Source organism: Lactuca virosa, chromosome 5 (genome assembly GCF_052849685.1).
Source record: "Lactuca virosa cultivar CGN04683 chromosome 5, Lactuca_virosa_CGN04683_v6, whole genome shotgun sequence".
Lineage (NCBI taxonomy): Eukaryota > Viridiplantae > Streptophyta > Magnoliopsida > Asterales > Asteraceae > Lactuca > Lactuca virosa.
Window position 1 is genome coordinate 325,602,986 of NC_136430.1, and position 23,925 is coordinate 325,626,910.

Consider the following 23,925-nt stretch of genomic DNA (forward strand, 5'->3'; position numbering starts at 1 on the left):
GTGGGTAAGAGTGGATACCCAATGGCGGTCATTTTACAGGCCGCTTCCTTAAACACCCCTTATAGACCAGCTTCGTGAATGAGGCCTACTAACGGTAAGACTGACTGTTCTTATACATATATAATATATAAGACTTTTAATTTTATATAGTATAAGGGTGTATTTTAAACTTTTAAAATACTAAGTGTTTAGTCCTTTAATAAATTAAACTTTTAATTTAATTAAATCTAAACTTTTTATGGATTTATTAATTGTCTTTTAATTAAACACTTAATTAAATTATTAAAAACATCCATAAGGATGTATTTTAAATCTTTTAAAATAATAGGGTTCTAAAATTTAAGATTTCAAAATTAAACTATTTAATTAAATTTCAAATTATAAAACCATAGGGTGTAATTTAAAATTATTCAAACTACAAGGTTAAATTTCAAATCACAATAATCTTATTATGATCCATATTTAACCAAATTCATTAATTTTGATAAGGATATCATGTTACCATTCAAAAAATTCAGTTTTAGGCAATAAAAATGAATTATGGTAATTATCCTATTCAAAATCAGATCTGAAAATCAAAAAATCAGGAAACAAACGAGTCAACTCGTTGAGTTGGCAAGTGAACTCGCCGAGTTCATCCAACTCGTCGAGTTCATATAGAACTCGTCGAGTTCCAGGCTCTGGAAAGAAAAAATCGATTTTCTTGTTCTTTGGACAGTTCACTCTTGCAACAATTCAATTGAAAAACATCCTAGGCTCTGATACCACTGATAGGTATTGAGCATAACAACATTCCTATGTGATCATGCAACTCTAATTGCTTTGGATCTAAGTTTTTCGCTATTGAACATGCAAATTGAATACCAAAGCAATAACCCTAGAACTAACATACAATTTTCGAAATTCATGTATATAAAAGGGTTAGAAGATTACCTCACTTGTTATATTGTAATAACAAGTCAATCCTTGAAGATCCTTGACTCTTGAAAGCTTAGTGCCCCAAGTGTTGCACCTCTAATGGAGTCACAAACACCTAATGCAAAGGATGAGAATGAGAGACAAGGAAATCGGCCAGGGTTTCAACCTAGAGTGCAAGAGCCGATTTTCTTAAGATTAAGAGGGTTTATATATATGGCTAGGTTGCTTAGTCTTGAAGATGGACTTGAATAAGGAAACCCTAATTCTTACCTTAAGTCAATGAAAAGGACTAAATCTGAAGTTTTGGGCTTTGATCTGTAAGGATTAAGCTCTTAATGAAGAAAAGAGCAATCTGATAGAAACCACGATGTGGACAAGGAAGGCCCATGAAACTGTAACATTCGAGATTTGGTATGTTTCCTTTTTAACCCTTAATGCAAAAATTTTCTATAATTTAAGTCCCTAGCTAGTATGTGGGGCATACTCTATTAGTATGCTTTGCGTACTAGCTCATCGACGGATCACAGGTTTACCCACGTACGCGGGGCGTATGTGGGAGTACGCATGGTGTACGTAATGCAGAGGCAAACCCTAATTATTAGCGTTTGTGCCCTATTTAAACAACTTAATACACTCTTGGACCAACTATTGAGCAACGTCCATCACTCTATACCCTCAGATCGAAACCTTAATTGTCATTTGTGAGATTTGAGCTTGAAAGTGAGTTTTGGTGAAGTAGAAGAAGAAGAACACTTGGAGGTTGCTTAGGAGTGGCTTGAGCTTGTAGATCCAGAGTCATATTCATCTTAGCAAGTCATTTGAGGCAAAAATCTCTCATCTTGATGGTTCTTTATGCTAGATCAAACTTAGAGTGTTATTTGTGCATTTTTGGGTCTTTTAAGCCATATTTGAGATTATGGTCTACTCCAGAAGCCATGAATGTTAGATATTAGCACATTTGAGGTCCCTTTTCCATAAAAATGCAACCTTTATGAGATATTTTGGTCTATGCATGTGTTAAGCTCCTTGTTATGGTTGTTTTTGAGTTTTTGGTCTTATTAAGACATGCATGGGAGTAAAGTTGCTAACTTTACTTGTTAAGTCACCACTTAGGACCAGATCTGAGAGTTTGGCATGACAGATTAACCGATTAATTGCTTAATGGGTTGAATTAATTGTATGCAGAGTACACAGGGCGTACCCAGCTCGTACGTTGCACGTACTAGCCCCGGAAGGAGTACGCTAAGCGTAAGCCTGAGTACGCCCAGTGTACTCAGCTGTTTGACTTTTGGGTTGACTTCACGGGTTTGGGCCATATTTTGGGCTTTTAGGGTTTGGGTCATTGGGCTTCTGACTTTGATCCATGGATAGACTATGGGTTTTCTTGGAATTAGGCCCATGATGATTTTGGGCCGAATTAGGAGGTTGGGCCATATTGGGCCTTGGGATGTCATTTAGGAATTTGGGCGTTTTGAGAAAAAGGGTTGGGACTTTGTTTTGGGCCATTAAAGAAAAGGTTAAAATTATAATTTACCCTGGATGTTGGACAAGTAATTTAGATGCTTGATTATGGGTCGAGGTCCAATTATTAATTGGATATTATTTGATGGTGTTAGTGCGCGAGGGTTTTCCGGATCTGCAGAACGAGATTTTATTTGAGAGATTCAACATCTTAAGGTAAGATTCCTCAATTGTGTTTAGTGGGTCGAAGGCACCAATGTGGGCCCATGTTTTATTATGATTAGGATGTTAGTTGTCTTCGTGACTCTTGCATGTATGATATGTGTTTATATGTATACCGGGCGGGGCCTGATGATTATATTATATGCTATTTATCTTTGTGATTTTTGCATGTGTTTATGTGTTTGTATGTATACCGGGCGGGTCCCGATGCCAGGTGGGGCCTGATGACTGGCAGATCTGTTCCAAGTGGGGTTCGATGCCAGACGGGGCCCATTTTATGTTTGATATGTATGGTATGTAGTATTTTGGGGAACTCATTAAGCTTTGTGCTTACGATTTTCAGTTTATGTTTCAGATACTTCTGGTCTTAAGGGGAAGAGCCTGGGTTGATTGCAGTGCACACACCACGTTGTGCCATATTTTATATGACTATGATTGTAATTGGATGTTGTTTAATATACTCTGATTTCACTATGGTTTTATGATATTGTTATGGATAATGGTTTTATTAATATAAAAACCAAAAAATTTTGGTCTTAATTTTTGGGACGTTACAAGTTGGTATCAGAGCCTTAGTTTGTGGGATTTAGGCATACTCTCAGGTGTGTCTGAACTCAAACTGAGGGTTTGGTAGATTTTTCAAAAAGAAATGTTTTATAAAAGGGTTTTCTAATAAAAGAAAAAGGGTGTGGTGCATGCAATTAACCGAGCTCAAGTAAGTTTTCCCAAAACACCCATACATGTTTTATGATATGCTTTGATTTGTGAATCTGTGAATCGCATGCTAGTTAGGGATAAGGATTCGCTCAAGATTTGCATGATAGAATGTTAGGAGAGATGCATGTATATGCCTATTGTATGAGCTTGTAGACTTGCATGCTAGTACTGATCAGTCAGTGATAGGATGACCTGTTAGGTTATGCTTGTTCCGATTACTCAATGCTCGAATGCTTCTTGCTTTGTGCTCTTAGGATTTTCCATTAACTTCAGCTAACTAGTAACTGAATATACTAAGTTACATATTGTTGAGACTAAATAATTTTAGAATGTTAGGTTTTAACTCTATTGCGCAACTATTGTTTGAGTCCAACCGTTGTAGTGTGAGACCTTTCATTTGAAGAATTATCTGGTTTCGGCGATATGTATTTGTATTCATGAGCTAGTTAGAGGATGTTAGGGGAAGTTCCTTCTGCAACTGATGGTGGGGAGTAGTGTGGTGGTTGTCCTAGGAAAACCTAAGAAAAAGTTTAGTGCTGGGAGCCTTGTATTGTTGAGGATTGTATATATGGATAAGAAGTGACTTGGAGGATTCAAAGCGATCCTTGAGGAAAATACGGATTGATGTGGAAGGTAGTATGGGCCCGTAGTACTGGAAGTAGAGGATCCGTAATCAAGTCAAGAAGAGCTGTGATGATACCAGGAATATTGTAGAGTATGAGACTCTTCTATATATATTTATGTGTGTTCTGATGGTTTGTATGGTCTATTTTTTAGTATGGTAACCCTTCGAGGAAGACCAGTTAGTGGTTTTGGTGCTGGTGAGTGTTCAGGTTCGGGTTCTGGAGCCGAATAATTGGATGATCAGATACGGGAGTTCATTTTGTCTGATATTACCCGCAACATACTTGAGCAGACTCCTGTGATCTTTGGTACGGTCAAGGAGGGCATTCTGGAGATTTTGGATGAGCGCTTGAGCGCTTTTCGATCCGAGATGGTGGAATTGATAGGAGCTCGCCCTTTGACTTTTTATGAGTTACGGGCATATGGAGTCCTGGAGTTCTTCGGGAAGAAGGACTCGATTGCGAGCAGACGTTGGTTAGCGGATGTCGCTAATGCCTTCCGCACTAGTAGTTGTCCTGATGGGGCAAAGGTTAGACTTGCTTCCTGTCTTCTGAAAGACAGAGCCCGAGATTGGTGGGAGGAGGTAGGACATGCGTTGGGAGGTGAGGTGATGGAGTCCATGACTTGGATGATCTTATGACGAGATTTCGGCTCGAGTTCGCACCTGTGATTGAGGTACAACAGCCAGTGCACGAGTTTCAGGATCTCTGCCAGACTACTGAGACGGTGGATGAGATTATCGCTATGTTTCGCGAGAGGGCGTTGCTGGTTCCGCAGTATGTGGCGGATTAGGAGATCAAGAAGGCGAGATACCATGAGATATTGACGAGTGATATTTAGAAGTTTGTGAGCCGATCCAGTTGCAAGAATCTGGATGATATGATAGCGAGTGCAAGAGAGAGAGAGAGGAAGAGGAATTCAGATCAGGTTCAGAGTTCAAAGGGTTCGGGCAAGAGACCCATGGTTTTTGATTCGAGATCGAGAGGGTAGCAGGGTCGGAGCCTGGACGACATGATGTGCAGGGTGGGTGGTTCTGGCTGCTTCAAGTGTAACCTGGACGAGTCATATTAGCAGAGATTATACTGCTACTACGACCACCACCCCTCCATATGATCTGATTTGCTTCCATTGAAATCAGAGGGGCCATAAGACAGTCAATTGTCCGATTTTGGCAGCAAGAGGACCAGTGGTAGAACTCGTTCAAACGACTCTACGAATTAATGATGGCCGCCAGGGCAAGGCGGATGCGCCTATTGCGAGGAGCAGGGCTTTCCAGCTGACAGCAGAGGTGGCTCGCGCAGCACCTGATGTGGTGACGGGTATGTATCTTCTCATTTTCTCTTTATTTATATTGATTTGTCTGCTTATATTTATGTGTTTTATTTTAGGATCGTTCCCCATGAATAGTATGCTTGCATTGATATTGTTTGATTTGGGGGCTACCTGATCTTTTATATCGCTTGCGCTTATCAAGAGGTTTGTTGGAGCTTCGGGGGAGCTGGATTGTCCTTTAGAGGTTGAGATTGCGGATGATCGATCTGTCCGATTATCGAGGGTTCATCGGGGTTGTGTTCTTGAGATATTTAGTGAGTAATATCCGATTGATTTGGTTCCCATCCCTTTGCGCGGGAACATGGTTATTGTAGGGATGGACTGGTTGAGCCCTAATGGGGCGGTGATTGATTAAGAGCATCAGTTGGTACACATTCGGACCCCTAGTGGGGGAGAGTTAGTGGTTCATGGGGAGAGTGCTCAGAGTGAGCCGATTCTATGTTCAACAACTAGGGCCAGGCGCTATCTTCAGCGGGGTTGTTCCAGATATGTTGCCTATGTTATGGATACTCGAGATAAGGGTAAGGCGACTATGGATGATGTGTCGATTGTACGGGAGTAGCTAGATGTGTTTCCAAAGGACTTGCTTGGGTACCTCTAGAGAGGCAGGTGGAGTTTAGGATTAACTTAGTTTTGGGTGCAACTCCGATAGCCAAAGTACCATATCGGTTAGCTCCTCCAGAGATGCAGAAGTTGTCTACACAGCTGCAGGAGCTGTTAGACAAGGTGTTCATTCGACCGAGCAGTTCGCCATGGGGAGCACCGATTCTGTTTGTGAAGAAGAAGGATGGGTTGTATTGGATGTGTATTGATTACCGGGAGCTGAATAAGCTAACAATGAAGAACCGTTTTCCACTTATGAGGATTGATGATTTATTTGACCAACTTTAGGGTGCATCTTGGTTTTACAAGATTGATCTATGTTCAAGTTATCATAATAAGAGGGTCAGAGAGGAGGATGTGCAGAAGATGGCCTTTCAAACTCGTTATGGTCATTACGAGTTTGTGGTGATGCCCTTTGGGCTCACTAATGATCCAGCTGCGTTCATGGGCCTCATGAACCGTGTATGTAGGCCGATGATGGACCGGTCTGTGATTGTATTCATTAATGACATCCTGGTCTATTCCAAGACCCAGTAGATGCATGAGGAGCACTTGAGGGAGGTATTAGAGACTCTGAGGAGGGAGAGACTTTATGTGATGTTCTCTAAGTGTGAGTTCTGGTTGTGAGAGGTGCAGTTTCTAGGGCACCTCATCAACCAGAACGATATTCTGGTCGATCCGGCCAAGGTCGAGGTTGTGATGAGGTGGGAGGTTCCGAGGTATCCATCTGAGATTCGGAGTTTCCGTGGGTTGACAGGTCACTATCGGAGGTTCATTCAGGATTTCTCCAAGATAGCGGTTCCTATGTCTCGGTTGAAGAAGAAGACTGTCACTTTTCGCTGGGGGCCTGAGCAGCAGGAAACTTTTGAGACCCTTAGACAGAGATTGTGCGAGGCGTCGATTTTGACCCTATCAGAGGGTGTTGAGGATTTCGTGTTTTATTGTGATGCGTGGATCATGGGTTTGGGTGTGGTTCTGATATAGAGGGGTCGCGTGATTGCATATGCTTCGAGGCAGCTGAAGCCTCATGAGGCAAATTATCTGACACATGATTTGGAGATAGGGGATGTGGTTTTCACCCTCAAGATTTGGCAACATTACCTCTATGGGGCCCGATTTACTATTTACACGGATCACAAGAACCTAAGGTATTTGAAGGATCAGCCGAATCTGAACATGAGACAGCGCTGGTCGTTGGATATGGTGAAACATTATAATTGTGAGATCCTTTACCATCCGAGGAAGGCCAATGTGCTGGCCGATGCTCTCAACCGCAAGGTGATCGCGGCTCCAATCAAGGATATTTGTATAAGGATGACAGTGATTACTCCACTCTTGGAGCAGATTCGAGTTGCCCAGGTTGAGGCTATGAAGGAAGAGCACCGAAAGAGTGAGTGCATAATGGGTCAGGTGACTTCCTTCGATTATGATAGCAGGGTATTATTGACTCTACATCGGAGGGTGTGGGTTCCTTATTGGGGTGGTGCGCGTCAGGTTTTGGTGGAGGAGGCGCACAAATCAAGATTCTCCATTCATCCCAGGGTGACGAAGATGTGGAGATCTTCATCCTAATTATTGGCGGCCCTGTATGAAGCGGGATGTAGCTTGGTATGTGGAGAGGTTCTTGACTTGCAGGAAAGTCAACGCCGAGCATCAGCGGCCTCACAGCAATATGCAACCGTTAGACACCCCCGTTTGGAAATGGGAGGAGATCACCATGGATTTCATTACGAAGTTGCCTTGGAGTGCACGCAGAGTGAATTCAATTTGGGTCATCGTGGATTGATTAACCAAGAGCACACATTTTATTCCGATTCCGAAGAGTATCTCTGCGGAGAAGTTGGCCAACATATACATCAGGGAGGTTGTAGCACGACATGAGGAGCCGGTTTCTGTGGTTTCGGACAGGGACGTCCGGTTTACTTCCAGATTTTGGAAGAGGTTTCATGAGGAGTTGGATACTCGTCTACATTTCAGCATGACCTTCCACCCGCAGACTGAAGGACAGAGCAAGAGGACCATCTATACCTTGGAGGATATGCTTCAGGGATGTGTATTGGATTTCGCTGGGAGTTTGGATACGTATCTTCCATTAGCGGATTTTTTGTATAACAACAGTTATCATGCCAGCATTGATCGACCTCCTTTTGAGATGCTCCACGAGAGGAAGTGCAGGACCCCGATATGTTGGGGTGAGGTTGGTCAGCGAGTTATGGGGAGTACCAAAATGGTACTCAAGACTACCGAGTTGATTCAACAGGTTCGGGGTAGACTCCAGACAGCTCAAAGTCGACAGAAGAGCTACGCCGGCAAACACCGTTCAGACCTCGAGTTCCAGGTTGGGGATATGGTTCTCCAGAAGGTGTCACCTTGGAAAGGAGTCATCCGATTTAAGAAGGGGGCAAGTTGGGCCCCAGGTTCATCGGTCCTTTAATGGTTTTGGCCCGGGTGGGCTGGCTTCTTATCGCTTGGATCTTCCAGAGGAGCTTAGTGAGATCCATAACACGTTTCACGTCTCTCAGTTGGAAAATGTTTATTGGATGATTCCGTGGTGGTTCCATTAGAGGATATTCAGGTGGATGATCGTCTGAATTATATCGAGAGATTGGTGGCGATTCTTGACAGAAAGATGAAAACCTTAAGGAACAAGGTTGTTGAGTTGCTGAAAGTTTAGTGGCAGCACTACAAGGGTTCAGAATGGACGTGGGAGCCGGAGCACGAGATGAGGGAGCACTACCCAGATTTATGTGGGGCAACGAACTTCGAGGACGAATTCTAATTCAAGTGGGGAAGAATTTTAACATTCTAGATTTGGTATGTTTCCTTTTTAACCCTTAATTCACAAAATTTTATCATTTAAGTCCCTAGCTAGTACGTGGGGCGTACTTTATTAGTACGCTTAGCGTACTAGCTCATCTATGGATCGCTGTTTCACACACGTACGCGGGGCGTACATGGGAGTACGCATGACGTACATAATGCAGGGGAAAACCCTAAATTTTAGGGTTTGTGGCCTATTTAAACAACTTAATACACCCTTGGACCTTCCATTAAACAGCCTCCATCACTCTATACCATGAGATCAAAGCCCTAATTGTCATTTCTGAGATTTGAGCTTGAAAGTGAGTTGTGGTGGTGTTTTAGGTGAAGTAGAAGAAGAAGAACACTTGGAGGTTGCTTGGGAGTAGCTTGAGCTTGTAGATCCAAATTCATTTTCATCTTAGCAAGCCATTTGAGGTAAAAAACCCTCATATTGATAGTTCTTTATGCTAGATCCAACTTAGGGTGTTATTTGTGCATTTTTGGGTCTTTTAAGCCATATTTGATATTATGGTCTACTCCAGAAGCCATGGACGTTATTTTGGTCCATGCATGTGTTAGGTTCCTTTTTATGGTTCTCTTTGAGTTTTGGGTCTTATTAAGACATGCATGGGAGTAAAGTTGCCAACGTTACATGTTAAGTCACCACTTAGGACCAGATCTGAGAGTTTGTCATGATGGCTAAACCGATTAAGTGCTTAATGGGTTGAATTAGTTTTCTACGGAGTCCCCGGGGCGTACCTAGCTCGTACTGGCCCTAGAAGGAGTATGCTAAGCGTAAGCCTGAGTACGCCCAACGTACTCAGCTGTTTGACTTTTGGGTTGACTTTCACTAGTTTGGGCCTATTTTGAGCTTTTAAGGTTTGGGCCTTGTTGGGCCTTGTTGGGCCATTGGACTTCTGAATTTGGGACATGGATAGACTATGGGCTTTCTTGGAATTAGGTACATGATGATTTTTGGGCCCAATTAGGAAGTTGGGCCATATTGGGCCTTAGGATGTCATTTAGGAATTTGGGCCTTTTGAGCAAAAGGGTTGGGCCTTTGTTTTGGGCCAATAAATAAAAGGGTAACGTGGTCCTTTAACCTGGATGTTGGACAAGTAATTTAGATGCTTGATTATGGGTCGAGTTCTAATTATTAATTGAATATTATTTGATGGTGTTAGCGCAAGGGGATTTTCCGGATCAGCAAACCGATATTTTATTTGAGAGATTCAACAGCTTGAGGTGAGCTTCCTCACCGTGTTTAGTGGATCGAAGGCACTAATGTCGTCCCATGGTTTATTATGATTAGGATGCTAGTTGTCTACGTGACTCTTGCATGTATGATATGTGTTTATATGTATACCAGGCGGGGAATGATGATTATATTGTATGATATTTATCTTTGTGATTTTAGCATGTGCTTATGTGTTTGTATATATACTGGGCGGGGCTTCATGAATGACAGATCTGTTCCGAGCGAGGCTCAATGCTAGGCGGGGCCCGATGACGGGCGAGGCCCATTATATGTTTGATATGTATGGTATGTGGTATTTTGGGGAACTCACTAAGCTTTGTGCTTACGGTTTTCAGTTTATGTTTCAGGTACTTCTGGTCTGAAGGGGAAGAGCCTTGGTTGATTGCAGTGCACACACCACGTTGTTCCGCATTTTATATGACTCTGATTGTACTTGGATGTTATTTTATGTACTCTGATTTCACTATGGTTTGATGATATTGTTATGGATAATGGTTTTATTAATATAAAAACCAAAAAATTTTGGTCTTAATTTTTAGGACGTTACAGACATGGTGGTGCTCGACATAGCGACTGTTTTGTCTTGACTTGGCCATGACATGGTAACCGTTGGCTTGGTTGACCGTTGAATTTTGACCAGTTTTACCTCGGGTTAAAATTAAAGTGTTTGAGTTGTTGATTAAGGATTGGTCTTTATTTGGTGATAGTCGGTTCGTGGGATTGATCAGTACGAGGAAGTGAGAGTGTTGTTGTGTTTCTCCGGTTTTGTGATTCAAGTGAGTTTTCTCACTATGCCACGTATGACATTGTATATCCTTTGTATGTTAGGATAGTGGTACTGATGGATTACATGTATGCTAGTTGACTAGGATAACTCTTTGTTATGTATGTGTAGTATGGGACACTTGTTATGGTATGCTATACTGGTAGGTACTTGCATGTTTATTGTATAAGACGATTAGATGTCATGATTGGTTAGGGTAATGTCATGATTGGTTAGGGTAATGATATTATTGGTTGATCGTTGAGTAGATAGCCTAGGGGTTATATATGGTCTAAGTTGGATAGCCTGAGAACTCTTTGTATAAAGCCTTATTACATGGTTCTCTTTTGATTTATTGCTCTCAGGTAGGATCATCTGTTCAACTGTCTATCTGACTCCCGGCTATATATGACTATGTATTCAAGAGGCGACTGTCAGTATTAGAAATGGACCCGATGTGGATATTGATTTAGAATGGAATGAAAGACCAGAATGTAGCCCCTAGCAAGATGTGTAGCGGTAAGAGTGCTAGTGGACGATACGTATGATGATTACGTGTGTTGTATGCATGTTGAAAGAAGAGTTGGCAGATCGACGCTAGAGCCGAGAATTTTGTTTGTATACATTGTGTGTATGGTGGATAATGTGGTATGCTTGGGAACTCACTAAGCTTTACAATTACAGTTGTGGATTAGATGTTTTGAAGGTTTTGGTGTGAAGAGCTCGGCGAGACTGTACACTCGCATCGAAGACATTGGTTTTCGTTGTTTTGAAAATCAACTATGTTAATCTTATGGTTTTCAAACAAATAAATGTTAATTAACGATTATAAGTAAAGGGTTTTAGTTGGTTAATCTATTTTAAATGAAAAATCTATGTTGTAATTTTTGGGAAGTTACAAATTGGTATCAGAGCCTTAGCTTGAGGGATTTGGGCGCACCTTACAGCTTGTCTAAACTCAAACCGAGGACTGAGAGATTTTCTAAACTAAGTTTTGAAAGAGAATGTTTTAATCAAAAGAACTTAAATAGTTGGATCAAAAACATGAGCTCGGTATTTTGTCATGTTCTTGTTTGATTGTTAGCTTGAGATCGTTAACATGGTTTCTTGATCTAACTTCAAATCATAAAAGAAGGATACGATGCGTACAGTCAGCCGGAGCTCAGGAAGTAAGTAATTCCCAATATACCCATATGGTTATTGATAAATGCCATTTTATGTATCTTTTAGGGTAGTTTTTATTAGCATTTAACATCATAATTTGTACATTTGCATATTATTAGTTTAAATAATGTTCAACCCATGTCACTCATTAGAATTCCCGCACTGCTCATGTTTTTATGTCATTTTCAGATAATTCGAGTGGAGCAGTACTTTGGGAGCAACTTTGGATGCGTTTGATGGAGAATTGGAGTTAATTGAAGCTTGGAAATTATTAAGGATGTTGAAGAAGTCTTGGAAGATGTTTTGGTCAAGAAATATTTGATCGAATTGATCATACGAAGATAGATTGCTACATTTAAAAGCCTAAAGGATGTTGCTGACAGCTTTGACCCCCTGTCAACATTTTGAACATATCTCTTGACTCGTAACTCCGATTGACGAGATTCAAAATTTTCCGAAAACTAGACAAAAATTTCGGACGACTTTCTTGTTTGTGAAAAGGGAGAAAATGCAAAAATTCGATCGAATAAACACTTCGCAGTTCAGAAAGTTTGAAAATCATAAAAATGAAAAATTCGACCATAAATCAAAAAATTCAATCGTGTGACCCAAAAATTCGATCAAATTTTTAGGTTTCTTGCTCCCGAAGACTCTGGCTTGTATATATAGGATGCCTCTCTAATGAGATAGAAGGTTGGACGATTCCTGAAGCTCTAGACGACGAAAAAGACGATTTCTCAGGCAATTTCTCTCCGATTTCAACAATTTCTGAAGATCTGAAAGCTGAAGATCATCTTCTACATTTAGTTAGAAAGATTAATCAGGTAGTTTATCTTTTTATTAGTTTAGTTTTGTTTTTATCCATGTCTGTCTAAACCCTAGTTTTCAGTTCTGCATAGACTAGTACTTTTCATGTGAACACTTATCAGATCTGATTTTCTTTTTGTGTTTCTATCTAGATTTTTCAATTTTGAGCTTAATGAATGTTTGATTTTTAATTCTTGTTAGTCTGATCACCTAGCTAGGGTTTTATCATTCCAGTTAATTAGTTAATAGAATCCGTAATTGTTCTTGTCAACTGGTAATAAGTAACAAGTATTAGATTGGTTCCGTGTTGGGATTTAACTATGATATAAATTGAAAAATCATAGCTTTACACTTCCGATCTTGTGAGAAGTATTGGGTTTTCTGGGAATTTTACGCAGATCTTAATGCAAGTTTCCTGATCTTAATTAAGAGCTTGTTTAATTAGACAATAAAAAGTTAGACTTAAATGAAGAGCTTGTTTTGGTTAATTTAGCTAGATAAAAGAGATTATACTAGAGCTTGTTAGTTTTTCTCAGTACCAACTTAGATAGAGCGTATTCTGAATAACCAGATCTAAACTGATTGTATGAGTAGGAATGTCATAGCAGAACTGAAATCATTTTTATTATTGATTTTTCGTTTAGTTTATTTTTACTGCAATTTTTAGTTCTTAGTTTAAATCAAAATCCCCCATTTAATAATTTATGTTTTGACTAGAATATGTCTGATGCAAAAAGGCGTTGACCGTTAGGCTGTGTCCTTGAGGATTCGACCCTGCTTCCCTATGTTATATTATTTGTACAACCAACAGTGAAATTTTATTTACTTAATACGCCCGCGACAGCGTGTTAATAGTTATGTATTTGTGTTATGGATTTATATGCATGCTAGATTATAGACTAAGGGTTTGTTCAAGAATTTCATATTAGAATTTACTGATTTTATAGATGCCTCGTATGCCTTATATGTGTTTATTATAGTATGTGTTGTGGAATCCTTGATTGATACTATGGAATTACTAATCAAATGCTTTAAGGGTTGTAAATGATTTGAAACTGATAGCCTTAGAAATTTTTATTCGTACTTATTACATGTTCTTTGTCTGGTTGTGGTTTTAGGGAAGAATCCTAGAAAAGTATAGGAAGTGTTGTATTATGCATATAGCTAGACATATGCATGAATTCCATGAGTTTAGTGTAGTGATGCGAAGTGACTTGGGAGTCTTGGAACAATCCTTGGAACGAGTATGGGTAGGTATGGAAGGTAGTATTAGGATCGTACTATTGAAAGCACAAAATCCATACTTTTGTCAAGGAAGTGTTACAGGAATACCAAGAAACTGGTAGGTGGCTATGCATAGTGTAGGTTAACACTGTTCATTGATTTGATATGCTTCCATTATCTTTTAGATTCAGGATGGCGAGTTTTCGTGATGGAGATTCGGGTCTGAGTGAGAGAGATCTCTGTGACATCATCATTGCAGAGGTTTCGAGTTTCATGATGGATGATTTGCCCGTTGTGGTCAGCTCAGCTAGGGATGAGTTGAGTTGAGTGATGGATGAGCGGTTTAGGGTTCTACGGGCTGAGTTGGAGGCTAGTCGGCCGTGGGCCCATGAGGTTACCTTCAAGTAGTTTAATGCTTGTGGGGCTCCATGGTTATTGAGGAAGAGGGATTCTATCATTAGTATTTGTTGGATCATTGATGTGGAGAGTGCCTTCCTCGCCAACTTTTGTTCGGTAGAGGCCAATGTTAGGTTTGCAACATGTCTACTGTGTGATGGAGCGAAGGATTGGTAGCACGAGATTGTCCAGGGCCTCAAACCATGTATGATCGAGTCTATGACCTGGGAGGATTTTGTTACCGGGTTCAAGAGAGAGTTTGTACCAACGATTGAGGTTCAACAGCTGGCACATGAGTATTTAATGCTTAAGCAGAATATAAAGACGGTGGGTGAGATGATCGCCAAGTTCAGAGAGCGTTGCTTTGCCCACAATATGCAGTGACAAAGGAGATGGGGATGAATCACTATCATGATATGTTAAGATCAGAGATCCATGAGTTCGTAAGCATTTCCAGTTGTGAAACCCTTTCCAATTTAGTGGAGGCATCCAAGGAAAAAGAGTTGGAGTTTGAGACCCAACAATGGAAGCAGAAACATGACTAGGTTCATGCATCAATATCAACCGTCAAGAAGACCATGGTGATTGATGATCAGTCAGGAGATCAAGGGACTCACAGATTATATTGTAGGTGTGGTTTGGTACACTGAGGCATTTATGTTACACCAGTTTTTGGGAGTTTCAGATGCAATCAAGAGGGTCACTATAACCGGGAATATAGTCATAGGGAGTCGAGGAAATTGTTTCTTTTGCAGTCAGCCAGGCCATGTTAAGGCTGATTGTCTACTAATATCATATGAGATGGTTTTGGATCCAACACCTTTAGCTTGACAGTTGTTAGATGGATGTCATGGGATAGATGGAGTCCCAAAGGCTGGGGTTTGAGTTATCAGTTCTACAGTTGGGTCGGGTGCAACATTCGCTGGTGTCATCAGTACTTTTCCATTTATGTTTTCGTTGTTTCAATTGAAATCCTTGATGATTTTTTGTATGATAATTATTTAACGACCCTAGTTTTGCATTGAATGATTATTTGTGGATGATTTTATTCTTATTGTGTGGTTTGGCCCGAAATTTTGAATAGTTATGAATTCATCAGAGTCTAGTTCATTCCAAGTGGGGGTGAACTGATTTATCAGGAGTAAAGATCTCAAGGACGTTGGTTTTCCCGATGTTTTGCAGACTCAAGGATGGAGGGTAGCAGATTTAGAATGTTTTCAGGGTTGAAGCTTGTGCGACAAAATTTTTTCACCGGACACTTTATGTGACCGAAGAAGAAGATGTCGAGGGTCCAATGTCATCTCCTTTGGAATATGGTGTTGTATTAAGGTGTCTAATACAGTAAATAAATTGGTGTATTCTTGTAATTAGAAGCAAAATCCTTTTTTGATTGCCCTCATAAATAGAACTTGATTAGAATAACACTTATAGAGAGAAGATGATTGATTAGATTGTTATATGATTAATAAACTAATTGGAAATTATGAGGAAATGATTTGTTAATACATTATATGATTAATATATTAATTGGAAATAGATAGTTGATTTGTTAATTTATTATGTGATTAATAAATTAATTTGAGATCAATTGTTAAATAATTGATTTGTAAATTTCTATGGTCAATAAATTAATAAGAAATCAATTAGAATTAATTAATTATTAATCAAAATTAATCTGAAATTAATTCGTGATTAATTGGAATTAATTAAAGGTGCAATGGGTGAATTGTAAATTGTTCAATAGTTTAACAAAAGAAGAAATTCTAGAACCATCCAAGGGGTGGACTATTTTAGGAGCTCTTATAGGGTTTCCAAAAGCTTCCTGGATGATAATAAGGATAATATTTGAATTGAGATTGTGAGAACAAGGATCTGATTGCATAGGGACAAGGCTTGAAAACTCAAACATTGAGTTAATGCTTAAGATCAATGTGTGCTTCTGATTAGTAGTTTTAGTCAAGTCTGGCAAGACCAATCAAGACTGAATATAAGAATCAACAAAGTACTTCAGGTATTAAATATAAGACTGTGAATATGATCAAGTAAAGACAATAAATGAACACAAGGAATGTTTGAAAGAATGATTTGAGAGAAAGGTGCAAGTGAAGTAAATGTGAAAATATCTATCTATAGTGGAACAATCCGTCATTTGGTTTTATCATTGAATGCTCCTTAAATAGGAGAACAAGTTACATCGTACTAACCAAAAACATACATAGGACCGAATAATAGAGTTACTTCTGACACTCTGATTATCTAAGTTGACAAAAGAGATTAAGTCCTATGATACGTTACATCAAACTAAATGACAAAAGTAATTAATACAAATGGACAAACTGATTTGGACATACACCATCTCCGAACAGCAACAATTGAACATCATCTTTATTCCTGATACCAATTTGACTCCGGACCACAAGCAGACTCCAGACCATGAACTGACTTTGGAACAAGGCTGACTTCGGAACATACAAAAGATAGAGATTGCTAGAGGTTCACTTTTAGGTTCCAACAGAGATTAAGCCCATTATTTAATTATTCAAATATTGCTTTGTCCCTAAGTTACATAAACTATAAATAAGACCCCTTAGGCATTAATCTTCGTGACCACTCTTTCCAAGGAGAAAATGGACGAAAATTTACACTCTCCTCCTCTCTCCTCAAGTGTCTTTTAGTTCTAGGGTTTGGGTGTGAGCCATTAGAGGCATTGTAATTTTGGTGCTAGCTTTCCAAACTCAACAAATGAAGGAATCAAGTAAACTTGTTTGCTATAACAAGTTTAAGGTATGTAACTCTACTTTATGATTTTCAAAATTTACTTGGGTTCATCATAGTTTTGTTATTCAAAGTATGTTACCTTAATGTGAAGGCATAGATCCTTTTAGGTTTCATGTGTCCTTATTAATTGTTAAATGTTTTTCCGCATTGTGTATATTGTTGTAACCTAATAAACCCATCTGTGGTATCCGAGCTAACTGGTGTGTCTAACATTGAAAGCACATTAGTTGAATCGAACATTTTTTTTTCTTTTGTCAGACTAAGTTCACGAAATGACAGTGTATGTGTCACGATGTGAACTCTGGACAAATCCAGAATTTCGGGATTTCTTGCCTAATTTGATTAATATGATTGTTATTTGGTAATTATCTTCTAAGAAATTAGTTAGAATCTGATTTTTCATGCTTTGGATGATTAAATAAAATCCCTAAATATTAGGAGATATCTTTACATAAGATAATCATTAATTATGAATTTAATTAATATTATCCATATGGATCTAAATGATTAATTTAATTATAAGACTAAATAAAAGATAATTATAAATCCATAAATGGTTTAACTGATTAATTTATTAATTGATTTAAACAATTTGTTTTAAATGCTTAAATGTTTAGTTAAATAATCAATTAATTCAGATAATTAATCTTAAACCAAGTTTTTTGATATGTTTTAAAATACACCCTTATATATATATATATATATATATATATATATATATATATATATATATAAGATTAATTACTATATGTATAAAAAAGTCAGTCGAATCAATAGTAGGCCTCATTCACAAAACCATGCTATAAAGAGGGTATAAGGAAACGACCTATAAAACGACCGTTGAATGGGTGTATTTTTCACCCAACACTCTCCTATGTGGTGGAGGGTTGTTAGCCGAACAAGTTTGATAGGACATAATCTCATTAAAAGTATAATGATATAAAGTACTAGAACATTCTTTAAAATATCACTCTAGTTACTTTAGAAAAAATGTGATATTGTATGTTAATCCATGAAAACGTACATCATTTCTTTATGAGTCATTAATGGAGCGTGTGTGGTTAACCGACACACTAATTTGGGACTATACAAATGAGTTGATGAAACAACTCGTTTTTATAATTGTTGATGGAGCGTGTGTGGTTACCCGACACATCAATGAGAGATTATAAATCGATCGGGGGTGTTTGAGTAGGTTTGCATGGTTATTACATCTTAATTGTGATCCTCGGCATCCCAGTCAGAATCGGTAAGAGCATAATCGTGATTAAACATGCCATTGATTAGATTTAGTGAATCTCAAAGATCTACGAATTTCATGTGATTGAATTTGGTGAGATGCCTTACCTACGTAAAATAGATTCGCAATTTGATTACGACGTCCCTCTTCAAAGTTTGAATAAAAAATATGGATCCTAACTTTAAATTAAATTTTGGGTTAATAATTAAGGATTAAAATCAAGTAACTTGAGTTCTCTCTTCTCCCAATTTTATATGTCTTTTGAAGATAGAAATGGTCTTCCTCATTCTTTTAGAAATGTTTTTCCTCAACCTTCTGGAGATGTTCTTCCACTTTTCAGGTCAAGGTGAAAATGTCTTCCCTTCCTTAGGAATAGTGGAACTGGACATCGTCTCTCTTCAATTCTTCCACCTCCTCCTCCTGTGACTCCCCCACTGTCATATTTTCCTCGAATTGAAAGATATGAAACTACTCAAGTCCTATTGGCATGTAAACATGAAGATGGAAATTATGAGTGTGCGCACATTCTGAAAATGAAGTCGTACATTGACAAGTTGGAAAAGATGGGTATCTTATTACCAAAGGAGAGAGCCATTGATTTGGTTCTCTTTTTGCTTCCTAGTTATATGGTCAGTTCGTTAAGAGCTTTCATATGAGGAATCTCGATGTGACCCTAATTGATCTGACGTATATGTTGATGGTTGCTGAAGCATAAATGCTTAAGAACACAACTAAACCAGAAATGCGTAGATGGTCTAATTCCAAGAATTTCATGGACATAGACAATGGTAACATTAGTGATCTAGAAAATATTTATCTTCCCAATGGAAAGGGGTCAGCCAAGATCAAACCATTTGATCGTATGGTAAAGAGAAAGGCTCGTTCTGAGATTATTCCACATGTTGACCCCACTGAGTCCATTTGTTTCTACTGCCAATTGAAGGGCAATTGGAAGCAAAGCTGCCTACGATACCAGAAAGATGTTAAAGATGGTAAATTCAAGTCGTGTTACTCTACTTCATGTACATCCATTATCTAATTCCATAATTTCCTATTCTTAGACTCTTAATACATGATGTGATCATCACATTTTGATGGTATTGTATGATCTAAAAGAAAGAAGGAAGCTTAAACAAAGTGAACTAAACCTGATCATGAAAGATGGACTTTGGTCGCATGGTTTGATGGTCAGAATTTAGAGCTACTTCTAGGGAGTTAGGATAAGTTAGTAGATTGCTATTACTCTTCGGAGATGTTTAGAAATATAGTTTTTCATTTTAAGAATTGTAAGGATAAGTTCTAATTTTTCATTTATCTCAATAAAAACAAAGTTTTGGTTTAGTTAGTTGCCTTATCTTATTTCCTTGCAATGACATTAATGAAAGTGTTAGTTCTGTTTCTAATAATAGAAATGTTAATTGTGGATTTGATTCTTATGATATCTCTTGTGGTATTGTTCTAATTGACCAAGTGAAAAAGAAGTCTCATCACCAACTGGACAGATACTTGGTGTCGTACAATTCAAATTGTATAATATATGAGAATCTTGTTCATTGTAGAATTCTCATTAATTTAGTGATCATATGTTTATGGGATGGGAAGTGAAGGACTAATGGATATAGTACATGTTGATATGGACTATTTAGATCCACCACAAGGGACAATAACTCTATTTGTCATGATTTACTGATGCTTCAGTAAATATGATTTTGTTTATAAGATTAAACATAATTCTAATACTTTTGAAAAGTTCATGAATAGAAGAATAAATGGAAGAATCTATTAGGCAGAAAGATAAAAGATTCTCCAATATGAAAAGAAAAGAGAGTGCTTTAGTATCATGTTTTATTATCATCTTAGTAATTGTGGAATTGTATCAAAATTAACTCATCCTAGAACATCTCAGTGCAATTGTATGACTAAGAAGAGGAATCAAACATTATTGGAAATGATTTGATCATAGATAAGTCATACTTTGTTCCAATCAAGTTTTAGAGCCTTGCTCTAGTAACTATAAATCGTATCTTAAAACCTTTCTCAAACTAAGAAGGATGATAACACCTTGTAATATGTGGAGTAGTAATGTTTTCTTACTCTAACACATTTAGAATTGGAGTTTTCATGTTTTTTGTTGATCGAGAAACAAAAGATAAACTGAGTCCTATTCTATGAAGTGTTTCCACACGACCTTTTAAATGTTTGTCTTAGCTCGTCAAGGAATGTTACATGAGAGAAAACTCACATGTCAATAAGTCAGTGGGAGACATGTTGATCTTGATATTGAAAGAGTCAACTAATAATGGTCCTTTTACTTATCACTAGCACACGACCAAAGGTTGATAACCTGTTGTGTTTCAATTAACATATTCATATTTCTGTGCACTTCCAGTTGAGTTGGCAATGCTTATGAGTTCTATGTTCTTCATTTAACTGCAAAAGCAAAACACATTGGTCAGTGAAAGTGTACTGATCAATATAGGTGAGATACTAACAACATGGAAGCACTGGTGGGCCCTTGAGCTGCCAAAAGGCAAGAAATTAAAATAATTGCGAAGTTCAGTCCATGAAGGAAAAATGAATGTGAATTTGTTTTTTTTCCTAAACCTTGTCTTATGACTGTAGGTTGGGAATGATAGATCCACATGAATAGGAACTTATGCACCTTCAAGTGTAGGTGGCAAAAGGTTTCTCTCTAATTCATGAAAAATGGTTATGAGGAAACACTTTCACTAGTAGATTTAAGGATATGATAAAGATCAATGTAGATATTGGTTGTTTTAATTACATTCTCAAATTCACAATATGATTACGACATCCCTCTTCATATTTCGAATTGTGAAGAATGGCAGTGAATTGTTTATACTTTCAGGAGATATGTTTATCACTTCTTGAAAGGGTTTGAACACATACACTATCCAAATAAAGTGCATAAGCTTAAGAATCCTAATTAGAGGCTTGACGAAGCATCACGAAATAGGAACATACACTTCCATGAGAAAGTCAAAAGGTATCAATTTCTAGAAGTCCAGTTGATTTCAAAGCTAGTGCATAATTGTTATGCTGGTATTGCATGTTGACAATACTATTGGTAAGAAATATTGTCTCTAGGGAAATGTTTTGATATAGTTGACTTAAGGGAGACGACACTCATATTTCATTTCGAATGTAAAGGTTTAGATTGTATAGAACTTAGTCAAAGACATATATGAATAGCATGTTGAATTGTTTCAACATTGGAGATTCCCAATATGGAAATGTTATAGCAAGAAATTGAACAAATATAGACCGTTGTAATAATGATTCGAGTCAAATATGCTTCAGGTATAGGATCAATTACATACGCTATAATATTCGATTATTCCATTTTTCAAATGTTTTTAGCATTGTGAGAAAAAGACTAGAATTTTAAGTGACTAAAGTTGTCAAACAACTGTTAAGAAGATTCTAAGGTTTTACCGAAGAATTGTTTGCTTGTGGATAGTTGGAAGTATGATATTGTTTTGAAGGACCATATATAGTGACACGTTTTGGATTGAGATGATTCTTGGTCAGAGTTGATGGTCGTATGGAAATGTGGAGATATGGAAAGGTTTCCATAATGGTAAATGCTTGTGAAATCTACATGTGAGTTGGAAACTTTAATGCAAGAGAAGCGTTCAAGGAGTGTGCCTTGAATTTGAGACTTCATTATCATGGAATTGTTTCAAGAAATAAGTTCCAGTGGAACATTCTAAACTATCGAAGGCTCAGTATCGATGACTTTAGAACCTCGACATCACAGAAAGATAATGCATGTAAAGATGAAATTCCACTGCATCTTAAATAAGGACAAGAATTTGGAATTGTGAAATGGGCATCATTGGAGTAATGTCTAGTTGATTTTTCATAAAGGAAGAACCATCGAGAGGAATAGTATGCATGTTCACTACATGACATGACTGATGTTATCTAATTCAAGTGGTTAGTTGATTACACGAAACATCATACAATAAACAAATTCATAAATTTTATGTTGATTAAATAATAGGAATTTATTTATCATCAGTGGGTATGATACCCTAGTTAATTAATTTATTATTGTGTTCCAATTTGCATGGTTTACTTCCCTGAGTAATTTAAATATTATTCAAAATTACACAATCGTTCATGAATCGATTTGTAGATTTTCCAGGATTAGACATTGCATACAAATTGCTGCAATATTCATGAGTATTTTGAAAATAGGGATTTTAAGTATTGGATAAACTCACGCTTAGAGATTACTTCATGGATTTTAATCAAAAGTAAGTCTAAGTCAATAATATCTTCTATTCTTAAAGCAGAGATATATAGTTCATAGTTTACAGATCAAGTGTGCATTGGTTTGCTCAAACGTATCTCGTAACTGGATGTTATAAAGGGTTATTCCATGTGTTATTTGACATGTAAATTCTCTGAATATATAGTCACAGTAATTCGTTCCTTTTGTCTTAACAGTAAAAGCGATATTTGTGGGTCCCTCGGTGATTTCAGTTGATCTATGAAAACCAGGTGCCTAGTCCGAACTAAATTGATGTGTTCAATTTTGTTGTCTAAATTGATCACAAATTGGGGAATCGGGAAATAAATAAATGAACATGAGGTTGATCATTTAATCCATGACTTAGTTCATACAATATCTTGTAGAACAAAGGAATAACTGATCCCTTATCTTAGGGCCAACCAATGATTTGAATCAGAGTTCGTCAGTGGATTTGTAAAGCACTCTCTTTTGTTTTAATTCAAGGTTTATACTTGAAAATGTAGTTATAGATTTATTCAAGTGGGAGACTGTTGGATTAAGGTGTCTAAGCCAGTAACTAAATTGGTATGTTCTTGTAATTAGAAGCGAAGTCATTTTTGGGTTACCCTCATAACTAGAACTTGATTAGAATAATACTTATAGAGAGAGTATGATTTATGAGATTATTTTATTATTAATAAATTAATTTAAAATTGTGAGGAAATGATTTGTTAATATATTAGATGATTAATATATTAATTGGAAATAGATAGTTGATTTGTCAATTTATTATGTGATTAATAAATTAATATGAGATCAGTTGTTAAAATAATTGATTTTTTAATTTATATGGTTAATAAATTAATAAGAAATCAATTAGAATTAATTAATTATTAATCAAAATTACTATGGATTTAATTCGGGATTAATTAGAATTAATTAAAGGTGCAAGGGGTGAATTGTAATTGTTCAATAGTTGAACAAAAGAAGCTCTAGAACCATCCAAGGGGTGGACAGTTTTGGGAGCTCTTATAGGGTTTCCAGAAACCTCCTGGATGATAATAAAGAAATGATTTGAATTGGGATTAAATCCATTATTTAATTATTCAAATCTTGCTTTGTCCCGAAGTTACATAAACTATAAATAGGACCCCTTAGGCATTAAATTTCGTGACTACTCTTTCGAAGGAGCACATGAGCGAAAATTTACACTCTCCTCCTCTCTCCTCAAGTGTCTTCTAGTTTTAGGGTTTGGGTGTGAGCCATTCGAGACATCATATTCTTGGTGCTAGCTTTCCAAGATCAACAAAGGAAGAAATCAAGTAAACTTGTTTGCTATAACAAGTTTAAGGTAT